This window comes from Mobula birostris, chromosome 28 (genome assembly GCF_030028105.1).
Source record: "Mobula birostris isolate sMobBir1 chromosome 28, sMobBir1.hap1, whole genome shotgun sequence".
Taxonomy (NCBI): domain Eukaryota; kingdom Metazoa; phylum Chordata; class Chondrichthyes; order Myliobatiformes; family Myliobatidae; genus Mobula; species Mobula birostris.
This window is the reverse complement of record NC_092397.1, coordinates 18,241,156-18,255,067: the sequence shown is the minus strand read 5'-3', so window position 1 is coordinate 18,255,067 and position 13,912 is coordinate 18,241,156.

Below are 13,912 nucleotides of genomic sequence, written 5' to 3'. Positions count from 1 at the left end.
TGAGCGGCCGATCGCTGTGCTGCTCTCTGTGGCAGCTGGGCGGGCTTCTGCGTTCCTGTGGTGTCCCTCTCTTTCCATGAATGCCCGCAGTAATGGAGGATGGGATCCTGGTTCTGCATTCCTGGATTTCACTATTGCGTTAATGGACTGTACCAAAGGGGCAATGTTGCGATTGCAATAGTCTGGGGGGACTTCAATATGCAGGTAGGTTGACAAAATCCGGTTGATGCTAAATCCCAAATGGGGCAGTTTGTAGAACGCCTACGAGGTGGCATTTCAGAGCAACTTGTGGTTGAGCTCACGAGGGCGAACGTAATTCTGGATTGAGTGTTCTGTAATGAAAGGAAACCTTGGAAACCAGTTACCACAATATGATAGGATTCGCTCTGCCGTTTAAGAAGGAGAAGCTAAAATCAGGTATATCAGAATTACAATGGCGTAAAGGGAACTGCAGAGGCAGGAGAGAGGGATTGGCCAGAATTGATCGGAAGGGTGAACCAGAAAGGATGACGGGTCAACAGCAATGGCTGCTGTGTCAGGGGGAAATTCGGAAGGCGCAGGAAAGATACATCTCAAAGATGAGTACGTATTCTAATAGGAGGATGAGGTAACCGTGGCTGACAAAGGAAGTGTAAGACAGATTAAAATCATAAGGGGGCTTATAATATAACATAAATTAACGTGTAGGCAGAGGATTGCGCTGAATTGAAAACCAACAGAAGAAATCCAAAAATCCATCGGAGAGAGAATTTGAAATATGAAGATAAGCAAGCCAGTAACATAAAAGAGGATACAAAAAGATCATAGAAATATGTGGTTTATTGAGAAGGAGATAACTGAAGAGATCGTTGAAGCAGTGATGATAATCTTTCAAAAATCACTAAAATCGGTAATAGCTGCTTAGAGACGAAGAATTGCAAATGTCACTCCAGTCCTTCAAAGGATGGGAGGTAGAAGGAAAAAAAATATGTTAGTTAGCCTGCCTTCAGTGGCTGGAAAGATGTTGGAGTCCATTATTTAGGATAAGGTTTTGGCGTACTTGGAGGCAACGATAGCATGGTTTTCTAACGGAGAAATCTTGCCTGATAAACCAGTTGAAATTCCTTGAGAGAGTGTCAGGCTTTGGCTCAAAGGAGGCTTCGGCTCAGAAAGGGTATTGGCTCTCAGTAAACTGTCCGGATAAGTTTTTGATTAGTCACCTGTTCTCTTAATGAGTCCGGGATATCTAATATAGCTTAAAGGGAAGCTGTGTACTCTTCGTGCCCGATGTTGGAGCCCTGGGAGACCCAGAGTCTCCCAGGGAACACATCAGCGTGAATTGCATCCAGCTGCAGCTGCTTACAAATCTGGATCGTCAGACGTATGGCCTTCGGCTGTGAAAAGGAAAGTGAGGAGATCCTCGATTGCAGTTGCAGGGAACTGGTCATGTCTCATTTTCAGGAGGCGTCTAGCTGGGTGACTGTGAGGAGTAAGAATGGGAAGGTGAATAGGCAATTAGCGCAGAGCAGTCCACTGGGCATTCCCCTCAATAATAAGTATACCATTTTAGATAAGAGTATGGGGGGGGATCTCCAAAGGGAATGTCACGGGGACTAGGTTACGGCACTGAGCATGGGTCCGCGGTGCAGAAGGGAACGACGTGGAAGAGGGGAGCATTAGTGATTGGGGTACCTAATACTCAGAGGAACCGGCAAGACATTCTGTGTGCATGAATGTGACACCCGGATGGTATTTTGCCTTCCAGGTGGCAGGATCAGAGACGTCTCGGATCGCATCACAATATTTTGAAGATGTAAGAAGGAAAACAGATATAAAAGGTCGCACTAACCAATAATATAAAGGGGATTCCTCATAGATATATATTTTTTTCATTTATATAAAGAGTAAAAGGGGGAGGGAGTTGATATTAGACCACTGTAAAAATTATGCTAGTGAGGTAGTAATGGGGTACAAAGAAATGGTAGATGTACTTTGTACGTAACCTGGCATCAGTCTTCACTGCAGAAGACAGTAGAAGTGTGCCAGAGGTCCATCAGTGTCAGGAAGCAGGAGTGAAAGCCATTGGTATTGTAAGGGGTTTCTTCTTTCATGTTACTTGCCGAGGCTAATGAAATGGCTTCTCGGTAGTGTTATAATAAAATGGCTTCTCTGTAATTTAAACTGATGAGGTACTGTTCTCCGTAGCAGCATGTCTGGTTTATGATTCGTCATAACGAGACTTGTATTCGTTTGCTAACTAACGGGGATAGACGTTATTCTTTCTTGTATATCTGAACGTTGTTGTTTGTGTGGGATTTGGGAGAGAAGGCGCGAGGAGGAAGAAGAGAGAAGATGTGGCTTGCGGAGATGATTGCCGCACCCGCTGGGCCTGGGCTCCGGGCGGGAGGCCGAGGGGTCGACGACGAGCGGAGGAAGATGAGCGAAAGGTAGTCCGTGAGCTCCAACGTTTGTGCACTGGACATGTTTATAAGATTATTGGCGCCTTTTATTTGTTTTCCTTTTCTTTTATTTCTCTACTAACTCCATACTTAAATATAAAATCTTAATCGTTTAACCGCACATTATGGACTGAATGTTATGTCTACTAATGTTACACGGGGAGCACAACACGCAGCATCCACCCAAACAGAAATGCTAAAGTTTGGCCGGGTAGGGGGCGCCACTCGCGAGATCATATCACTAGATGCAACGAGTCTTACACTATTACAAAGGAAACAACGCTAGGCAATCTCAAAGATCTGATGGTGAATAAGTCACTTGGACCATGCGGACTACATTGCAGTGTTCTGAGAGGGGTTGCTAAAGGGATAACAGGTGTATTGGTCATTATCTTTAAAGTATCACTTGATTCTGACATGGTCTCAGAGGACTGGAAAATTACAAATTATACTCCACTGTTTAACAAGGGAGAAAGTCAAACGAAGGAAATTATTGGCCAGTTAGCCGAGCCTCAGTTCTTAGGAATGTGTTGGAGTCAATTATTGAGGATGGTGTCTTGGGGTACTTCGAGACTAATGAAACAATAAGTGTAATCAGCATGGTTTCTAACAAATTAAGTTTTGCTTAACAAATTAAGTTTTGCTTTACAAATCTGTTCGAATTCTTCGTGGAAGTAACAAGGAGGGTGGACAAAGGAGACACAGTGGCAGTGGATGTGATGTGACATAGGGTGTACAATGGAGAGTCAGTGAATGTGACAAGATGCCGCACATAAGGCTGCTTAGAAAGATAAGGGCCCATGGAATTACGGGAAAGAGAATAACACGTGTGGAGCATTGGCTGGTCTGCAGAAAACAGAGAGTGGGAATAAAGGGATCCTATTCTGGTGGCTGTCGGTTATCAGTGGAGTTCCACATGGGTCGCTGTTGGAACTGCAGCTTTTAAAGAAGCATGTCAATGATTTGGACTACGGTATTCATGGATTGCTGGTTAAATTTGTCGATGAGACAATGATAGGTGGAGTAACGGGTCGTGTTCAAGAAAACAGAGCGCCTGCAGAGAGACTTAGATAGTTCAGGAGAATGGGCAAAGAAGTGACAAATGAAATACAATGTTGGAAAGTCGGTTGTGAAGAAAGCAAACACAATGTTGGCATTCATTTCTAGAGGAAAAGAATATAAGAGCAGAGATGTGATGTTGAGGCTCTATAAGGTGCTCGTGAGACCATTACTCGACCATTATGTACAGTTTTGGTCCTTATTTTCGAAAGGATATATTGACATTGGAAAGGGTTCAGAGAAAATACAGAAGAATGATCATAGGAATGAAAGGGTTATTGTATGAAGACGTCTGGCAGCTCCTGGGCTGTATTCCCTGGAGTTCAGGAGAATGAGGGGGAACCTCATAGAAACATTCCGAATGTTAAGAGGCGTGAACAGATTAGATATGGCAAAGTTATTTCCCATGATAGGGGATTCTAGAACAAGGGGGCACGACTTCAGGTATAAAGGATATCCATTTAGAACTGAGATGCGGAGAAACTACATTAGTCAGAGTGTGGTAAACCTGTGGAATTTGGTGCCACCAGCGTTTGTGCAAGCCAAATCATTGGGTGTATTTAAGGCAGAGATAGGTAGGTTCTTCATTGATCAGGGCATCAATGGGTATGGGGTGAAAGCAGAGGAGTGGGGATGACTGGAAGAATTGGATCAGCCCATGATTGAATGGCGGAGCAGCATCGATGTGAAGAATGGCCTACTTCTGCTCCTATATCTTGTTCTCTTATGGTCTTCTGTATTTGGATTTTTCAAAGGCATTTGATAAGCTACCATACATGAGGCTGCTTAACAAGATAAAATCCTATTGCATTACAGGAAAGATACTGCCAAGATAGAAGAGTGGCTTACAGGCAGGATGTGGTGACTGGGGATAAAAGGGGCCTTTTCTGGTTGACTGCCTGTGATATAGTGGTGTTCCTCGGGAGTCAATATTGGGATTGCTGCTTTTCACATTGTTTGTCAATGATTTGGATAATGGAGTTGACGGCTCTCTGGCAACGTTTCCAGTTGGTATGAAGATAGGTGAAGGGGTAGGTAGTGCTGAGTAAGTAATGAGATTACAGTAGACTTAGACAACTTAGAAGAGTGGGCAAAAAAGTGGCAGATGTAATAAAGTTTTAAGGAATGTAAGACAATGGTAGAAGGAACAATAGTGCTGACTATTATATAAATAGGGAGAAGGTTCAAACATTAGAGATGTACAGGCACTTAGAAAGGCTCGTGCAAGACTCTCAGAAGGTTAATTTATAAGTTGAGGCTGTGATAAAGAAGGCAAATGCAATGTTGGTATTTTATTTCAGGGAGAATCGAACATAACATTAAGTTGATAATGCTGACATTACCCAAAAAAATTCTGGAAAAGCAGCAGGCAAGGCAGCATCTAAGGAAAAAAAAAATACAGGCAACGGCGTTCTGAACGGTCTCAGCCCGAAAGGTCGACTGTACACACTTTCTGAGTATGCTGCCTGGCCTGCTGTGCTCCTCCAGGATTTTTTGTGCGTTGCTTGGTATGCTAGCATCTGCAGATCCTCTCTTGTTTAGGAGATGATGCTGAGGTTGTATAAGTCGTTGGTCAGGTCGTACTTGGAGTTTTGTCAACTGATCTGTGCCCCATACCTCAGAATAAAAGAGCTGTCCTTGGAGAGAGTCCAGAGGCTGATTCACGAGGAATGAAGGGGTTAACATATGAGGAGCCTTCAGCAGCTTTGGGCCTGTACTCGCTGGAATTTTGAAGAATGTGGGGGGATTTCATTGAAGCCTACAGAATGTTGAAAGGACTAGAATAGCATGGATGTGGAGAGGATGTTTCCTTTGCTGGAGATATCCAGAACAGGAGGGGACAGCCTAAAAAATTAGGGGCGACCCTCTGAAACGCAGGTAAAGGGGATTTTCTTCAGCCAGAGATTGGTGTATCTGTAGAATGCTCTGCCACAGACTGCGGTGGAAGTCAAGGCCGAGGGTATATTTGGCACTAATGTTGATAGTTTCCTAATCGGTCATGGCATTAAAGGATATAGAGAGAAGGCAGAGATATGGGATTGAGTGGGATCGGGAATCAGTCATGATGGAATGGCAGAACAGAAAGAGCAGACATGTGTCTCAGCACATAGTGTTACCAATGACAATGGAAAGACTAGCAAAGAGGTCCTGAAGAGAGGATTTAGAAAGCTAGGCACAAATCTGGGATACAGGACCTGCAGTTCAGTAATTTCTGGATAGCTACCTTTGCCAAGTACCATCGAAAGTAGAATCAAGATGATCTGTCAGATAAATGAATGGCTGAGAGGTTGGTGCGGGGGAACAGGGCTTCAGGTTCTTGGATCTTTGTGATATCCTGTGGGGGAAACATGACCTGTACAAAAGGAACGGATTGTACCTGCACGTGAGGGGAACCAATATTTTCGCGGTCAGGTTTGTAGAGCTCTTGAGGGAGGTTTAATCTAATTGGGCATAGGATGGGAACCGGAGTGAAGGGACCCAGGATAGGACAGATGGTGATAAAGCAAAGATAGCGTGCAGTCAGACTGTCAGGGAGGGGAGGCAGATGACAGGGCAAAATTGCAGGCAGCAAAGAAGGTTGGAGTTGAGAGCTGTAGGTTCAAGGTTAAATATTGTATCGGAGTGATAGGAAGGTAGGCAGAGGGGGATACGTTGCTCTGCTGGTAAGGAATGGTATGAAATCATTAGAAAGATGTAACATAGGACTGGAAGATGTTGAATCCCTGTGGGCAAGTTAAAAAACTACCAGGTTAAAAAGGACCCTGATGGCAGTCATATACAGGCCTCCAAAAAGTAGTTGTGATGTGGACTTCATTTTACAACGGGAAATAGAAAATGAGTATCAAAAGGGCAATGTGATGATAACATGCAAGAAGATGAAGATAAACAGGTTGGTAATGGATCTCAAGAGAGTGAATTTCTTGAATTCCTATGAGATGGCTTTAGTAGAGTACACTCTCGTTCAGACTGCTAGCGGATCCGTTCTACCAGATTGTGTAATTTATGATGACCCAGAGCTGATTGTGGAACTTAGGGTAAAGGGACACTTAGGAGAAAATGATCACATTATGATTCAGTTCAAATTGAAATTTGATAGGGTGTAGGTAAACTCTAACATAGCAGTATTTCAGTGGCGTTAATGGCATTGCAGTAGTAAATTGGAAGGGGGTGCTATCAGGGATGATAGTATATGGATTTTTGAGAAAAAATGGGGAATAGGTATATTCCAAAAACGAAGAATTTCACAAATGGCAAAATATTGCAACCGCAGCTGACAAGGGAATTCAGATCTTGTATGAAAGCAAAGGAGATGGCGTACAACATAGCAAAGTTTCGCGGGAAGATAGAGGATTGGGAAGCTTTTAAAAACCTGCAGAAATCAACTAAAAGCCATTGGGAGGAAAAGATGAAATATGAAAGCAAGTTAGCAAATAATACCAAGGTGCATAGAAATAGCCACCTTGAAAAATAAAAGAGATGAGAGTAGACGCAGGATCGCTAGAAAGTAAGGCCGGAGAAATAATAACGGGGAACAAGCAGTCAGCAGGTGAAATGCGTGAATACTTTGCTTCAGTCCTCACTGTGGAAGACACTAGCAGAGTATGAGCTGTTGAAGGGTATGAGGTAAGAGAAGTGAGTACAGTCATTATTACAAGGGAGATGGTGCTCAAAAGACATATAGACATTAGGAAATAGGGTATGCTGGTGCTTTTCAAAAACAATAAGTTAAATAAGACTCCGGGATCAGACGAGATATACATCAGGCTACTCTGGAAAGTGAGGCAGGAGATTGCTGAGCCTCTGGCGATGATTTTTGCATCATCATTTGGGACGGAAGAAGTACTAGAAGACTGGGAGTTTGAAGATGTTCCGTTGTTCAAGAAAGGGAGGATAGCTGACCCTGGAAATTACAGACCCGTGAGTCCTACTTCGGTGATGGGCAAGTTGTTGAAGAACATCCTAAGGGACAGGATTTATGAGCATTTGCAGAGACATAATCACATTAGGCATCGTTAACATGGCTTTGTTAAGAACAGATCATGCCTCACCAGCTTAATTGAATTCTCTGAGATGGTAACAAAACACATTGATGAAGGTAGAGCAGTGGATGTAGTGTGTATGGATTTCAGTCAGCCGTTTGATAAGATTCGCCATGCGAGGCTCATTGATAAAGCAATGTGTCATGGGACCTTGCTTTGTGTATCCAGAATCGGCTTACTCATTGTGGTTGTAGATGATTCGAATTCTGCATGGAGGTCGGTGACCAATGGTGTTCTACAGGGATCTGTTCTGCAACCCACCGTCTTTGATTCTTATAAATGACCTGGACGAGGGAGTAGAAGGGTGGTTTGGTAACTTTGCTGATGACACAGAATCTGTGGCGTTGTGGATAGTCTGGAGGGTAAGACTCTTGCCGTGAGGCCATGTTACTTTAGTTAGACCACACTTGCTCAGTTCAGGTCAGCTCATTACAGAAAGGATGTGATGCTGCGGCTTTATAAGGCACTGGAGAAACTTCACTTTCAGTATTGTGAAACGCATTGGGCCCCGAATTTCATAAAATATGTCCTGGCAATAGAGTGGGTCCAGAGGAGGTTCACAGGGATGTTCCGGGAATGAAAGGGTTATCGTACGAGGAACGTTTGATGGCTCTGGGTCTGTAGTCACTGGAATTCAGAAGGATGAGGGGTTATCTCTTTGAAACCTTTTGATCTTGAAAGGTCCAGACCGAGTAGATGTGGTAAGGATGTTTCCCATGCTGGGAGAGTTTAGGACATGAGGGTACAGCCTCAAGATAGAAGAGTGTCATCTCAAAACAGAGATACAGAGAAATTTATTTCGCCAAAGGGTGTTGAATTTGTGGAATTTGTTGCAACATGCAACTGTGGAGACCGGGTCGTTCGGTATATTTAAGGCAGAGATTAACAGGTTCCTGATTGGACATTGCATCAAAGGTTACGGGGAGAAGGCCGGGAACTGGGGTTGAGGAGGAGATAGAAAAAAGATCAGCCATGATTGAATGGCAGAGAAATCTCGATTGGCCAGATGGGCTAATTCGGCTCCTATGCCTTTTGGTCTTTTGGACACTGGAGACAGAATGCAAAGGACATTTACAAAGGATATTGGCTGGATTGGAGTGTGCCTGACGAGAATAGATTGAGTGAATTTGTTTTTTCTCCTTAGAGCGGCTGAGGATCACAGGTGACGTAATAGAGGTGTATAAAATGATGAGAGGCACTGGATAGCCAGAGGCTTTATCCAGGGCTAGCACGAGGGCATAGTTTTAAGGTGCTTGGAAGTCGGTACAAAGTGGATGTCAGGGGTAAGTTTTTCACAGAGTGGTGGGTGTGTGGAATGCACTACCAACAACAGTGGTGGGGGCGTATATAAAAGGAGACTCTTAGAAATGTACATGGAGTTTAGAAAAAATGGAGCACTATGCGCTAGGATGTTTCCAGAGTAGATTCATGGTCGGCTCAACATTGTGGGGCGATGACCTGTAATGTGCTGTAGATTTATGTGATTCCGTGATAATTTTGGGATTCTACAAGGATTTTTTAACATCATATATGATTAATGCCATGCGGAGATTTCGTCAACAGTGAGTTCTCTGTCCGAACCAGATTTATCTTCATATGCTTAGATAACTTGTAATCAACGACAGTAGATTGAAATCACATGATATCCGAGTCAATAATCCTTACGTAATGGTATTAACTTTATCCCTGTTGTTTAATATAATCAGTAACTTCCACAATTAACGCTAATTTGTTGTACAGTGAGTATTTCAAAAAGCGGTCACTTGAAGCTCAAATCAACTACTCTTCCAAATAATTGTCCTTCATGATGCAAGATGGTACAATTGTTTTTGCATTTTATTTTCAAAGCTTCCCCGTTTCTGCAAACAGGTACTTCACTCTGTTCTTCAGCTCCTCCCTGAATTATCTCTGTGTCAGTCCATAGATACACGTATTGGTGCAGGTACGGAGAGATGACAACATAAACCCATATACCTGCAGGATGTAGGTCTGTTTGCTGAAATATCTGTCTATATAGGAATAGTTTTCGGCTTCCCAGTTCATAGAACGTACGACACAGGGCATCCAGAATAATACAAAATTTGCTGAAAGAGTGAACAACAGAATCATTGACTTTCTCCGGTTTGCCGCCTCTGGATCATTACGATTTTCACCGTTTTTCCGAAGTGCCTGGCGAACTCTATTTGTCGCTATAACCTATTTGGCGGTTAAAACATTGAAGACAACAATTAAAGAGATCGGTAATAACGGTGTTGTGATGCTGTCAAATACCTGGCGACACAACGATCGAAAGTGAAAGCTGCCGTCAACCAAACGCAACATTTCCAGGTTGCGAGACTCAGGACAAGTATCAGAGAACACACCGGAGTTACGAGGATAAAATTTATCCTCTCTAATATGATAACAACGATGACCACCATCAGATCGGCTGTCGCCATTGTCACAAGGTGGAGAGTGATGCATTTGGACATCCCGCATTTCCCTCAGGACAGGATCACAATCGCCGTGAAACGAACTGAAATAAAAACAATTACTATCAATTAAAAACAATTACTATGAATTACCGCAGAATAATTTGTGTAACTTTAACTATGTATTGTGTATAACAGTCGATTGGGTCATTGTCTGGAGACAGGGTACAGCCCATATGCCCTGACCGAGATGGGATGTGGATGGCCCAATCGGATTCTAAGTTATAATGCACAATCGACATCTCGCCAATTTCACATCGATGAATTAACCACCAGAAGGCAAGCCGGAGATTGGCAGCAGAGCGCCCTCAGGCGGCTCGGTTAAGTAGTGAACAAAGGGCCGGATACCAGTCTCAGTAGGCGAGGTTATCCAGAGCTGTCCCGAACAGGATGCTGTCCTGCCCAGAACGACAGAGGTAATGGAGAGATTGGATTTATTTTCAGACGGTGTGAAGCAATTACACTATTTTACCGTTTATTTACTGGTCTTCTATTTAAAATACAATTATTTAGTAATTACATCGGCAAAACGGTTATAAATTCATTTCAACTGTGCATATGGAGATATTTAGAGACGGCTTGAGAAACCTTCTAATCGCAAAAGATCTGAAACGGTTCTCAGGACTGTCTGGTCACAGACTGACAGATGATCAAGGTTGACATCAGACGTTACACCTTACATGTTCCGTCGAGAATATCGGAGATAACAAAGTGGTGTCCTGAACGTTTGACTTTGCACGAAGAGAGAGACACCAAACTTGTGAATAGTTATGCGTGAGAGCTAAAACGAGCTTTACGGAGAGTCTTAATCAGTGAATCATTCGTGGGAAATACACGCGCTCAAAGAAAACCAATATGAATTTGAAAGTGATGGCTGCACATTAAGTTCCGCACTTTCATAAGTAATTGATTATATCGGTAACGGGAAACTGAGAAATGAGCAGCAGCGACCGGGAAGGATATTACAAAAGGACACATATTATACTCCTCTCTTTAGCAGACGATCGCGCTGGAAAGGACGAAGTAATGGAGCAACGGCCGCAGTCGCTGGTTTGAGAACAAACCTATTCTTGTTTGAAAAAAATAACACTAAATAATTGACAGACCGACTTTTCTTTAACATCATATTGAATGAGAAAGAGCAATTTCATTTCGTAGCTTGTCACACCAGACCAGGTCTCCTATTGGATTAACTGGGTCACAGTATGAACCTTCCTGACTCGATGCCGAGTGGCTACCTAGACGTTCAGCTCCGCACGGATGGAAAGCGTGCCCGGGGGGCGGGGGGCGACTAGGTTCCAACTCTGGAGCCTTCGCTCCATCGTCCGGCGCTGATGCCACTGTGCCATCAGCCGTTAAGAGAAAGAGTAATGTTTGCTGATTGTACTATATTTGGTCACATTTTATTCCATATCTCGACACGTGCCGGTGATAATAAACCTGATTCTGATTTTGATTCCGACTCTGATTCAATTTAATTTAATTATAATTATCCAACGATATAAAAAACGATATTATCATATATTTCTTTCACTAAATAGCGTATGTATTAATTTGCATCTAATACCTGAACCACGTGGATCGCATAAAGACGATATACTGTTTAATTCCCTCAGTTTGTGATTAGAGCAGAGGAACCGTGGAGAGAGAGGGGAAGAGCTGGCGATACTTTAGAATTTAACCAATCTCTTCAAGGTGTCGAGTCTCCTCGTCTCTACAGAAGACTTTCACGGTGTTATGATTGGAAATGTGCTGGCACATACCCGCGGTCAGAGAATGACATCACGGCGCAGAGCGGGTTCAGTGGCGAGCTGTCCTGGCGACTCAATTCTCTCACTGTCAGGATTTTGTGTAAGGCCGTATCCTTGCAACCTGTCCTTACGAAGTCTTCATGAAGGGTCTCCATAGATGCTGCCTGACTAACTGAATTCCACCAGTGTTGTGAGTGTGCTACTTTCTTGACTGTGTGGTTTGTAAGCATACTTAAACGTTTCTGGTATACAGTTGTGTTAGCAATAGTACACGTGGTAATGTATAGTTAGGTTAATATAGCATTCATGCACAAAAATGTATCAAATTCCTCAATCATATCTCATATAAAATTTATAAATTAAAGACGATTTATATTTAGAATCGGAATTACGGTGGAGGTTCCTTCTCATCGTCCAATAACTGAGAAAAATGCACTCTGGACGTCAATATATAGTTCATTTACGACGCTCCAAACGGGATGCAAAGACATTACATTACCTGGAATGCCGAGTGCAACGTGCTGATGCCTTCTTTGTTAGTCTAACATTACTATCAAGGAGGGAGGAGACGATGGCGGCGTGGCCGATCCGGAATGATATCTATATTTGTTAAATAGGGTACCGTGCACAGTCCTGATTTGATGGAGACAGACGTGAGAAGCACGGAGGAACATCTGGAGAAACGTCTGAAATGCCTGCTCCGCTGCCGCTGCTACTGTGTGATCGAGAATCTCCTGAGGGGAAGGCCCCAAATCCTCGGCTTTGCTTATTGCTTCGCGGCCGGGGTCGGGGTCGAAGCGCTAGGCAGAGATGGTGCTCGGTGCTCGGTGTCGGACGGCTGCTCGGAGACTTGAGGTTTTCGGACGAACTCAAGAGTCGGCTATGGTCGGGTGCTTCCAGGGTGCTGTATCGGCAAGTTAGCGGCGCTGGAGGTTCATGGCAGGGAGAATGTTCTTCCTTCCGCCGTATGCGTGAGATGATGGGACTTACGAGAGACTTTGAGACTTTTTTTACCGTGCCCATGGTCTGTTCTTTATCAAATTACGGTATTGCTTTGCACTGTTGTAACTATATGTTATAATTATGTGTTTTTTGTCAGTTTTTCAGTCTTGGTCTGTCTTGTGTTTCTGTGGTATTATACTGGAGGAACATTGCATCATTTCTTAATGCATGCATTAAGACTGCGTGTCCTTATAATCTAATCGAATCTAATTAATATATATAAATCTGTCTAACACCTGAATCATAAACCATTAAATTCACGGGAATATATTTAGAACGTATATTAACGGCAAAGATTTATTTTTTACCGTCCAATTGCAGAACAAAATACACTGGGCAGCAAATGCACTTTGGCCAAGAGATACAGTTAATCTACGATGCCACGAGCGTTATACAAAAACACAGCATTACCTGGAATACGGAGTGGTGCAAGCGCTGGGCAGTAAATTCTGATCATGCTGACATAACTGCCTGCATGCACTGACTCGAGGAGTTCCTAAACACCTATTGGAACCACAATCTCAATCAGCCGGTGTTCCCATTTGTCTGATTAGACACAATCCACTGAACAGCCACGCACTGACAACTATTTTTACTCGTTGTCTCATTGTCTATCGTATTTCGTCTTCGAGCAGAATTAGGGCCGCCTTTTGATATTTGTTACCAATCATTTATAGTGGAGACGGCCGGTACAATTCTGCTTTGCGATGCTTGAATCGCTGAACAGATTCTTATCATTATACACTTACTTTTAGTTGGAAATCAAACACAATCTCCTTCAGTAACACGTTGATTATAGCATCGTTATGAACAGGTGGAGCAACAAGATGAAGCGCGGGTGAATGTGGGTGAAATGTACAATAAGTCTTTCCTGAAGGGGACAGCTTCATCGCCGTCTTGAGTTTTCAGCGCAAGGTTTTTAAAGAGCTTAAGAGCGTTCAGCTTCTTCTTGGCGGGCTGTCAACAACGGGAGAGGTCGTTCATTGGTAACTCATCGCAAGGTTTCGAAAGAGCTCAGAGGCTTTCAGCTTCATTTCGGCGGCCTCAAAAAAGTGCGCGCTGTCGTTCCTTGGAGACATGGAGTGAACGTTTGAAAAACTCTAGGGAGCTTTCAGCTCTTTTTGGAGGATGGCGATCAGAGCGAGACAAAT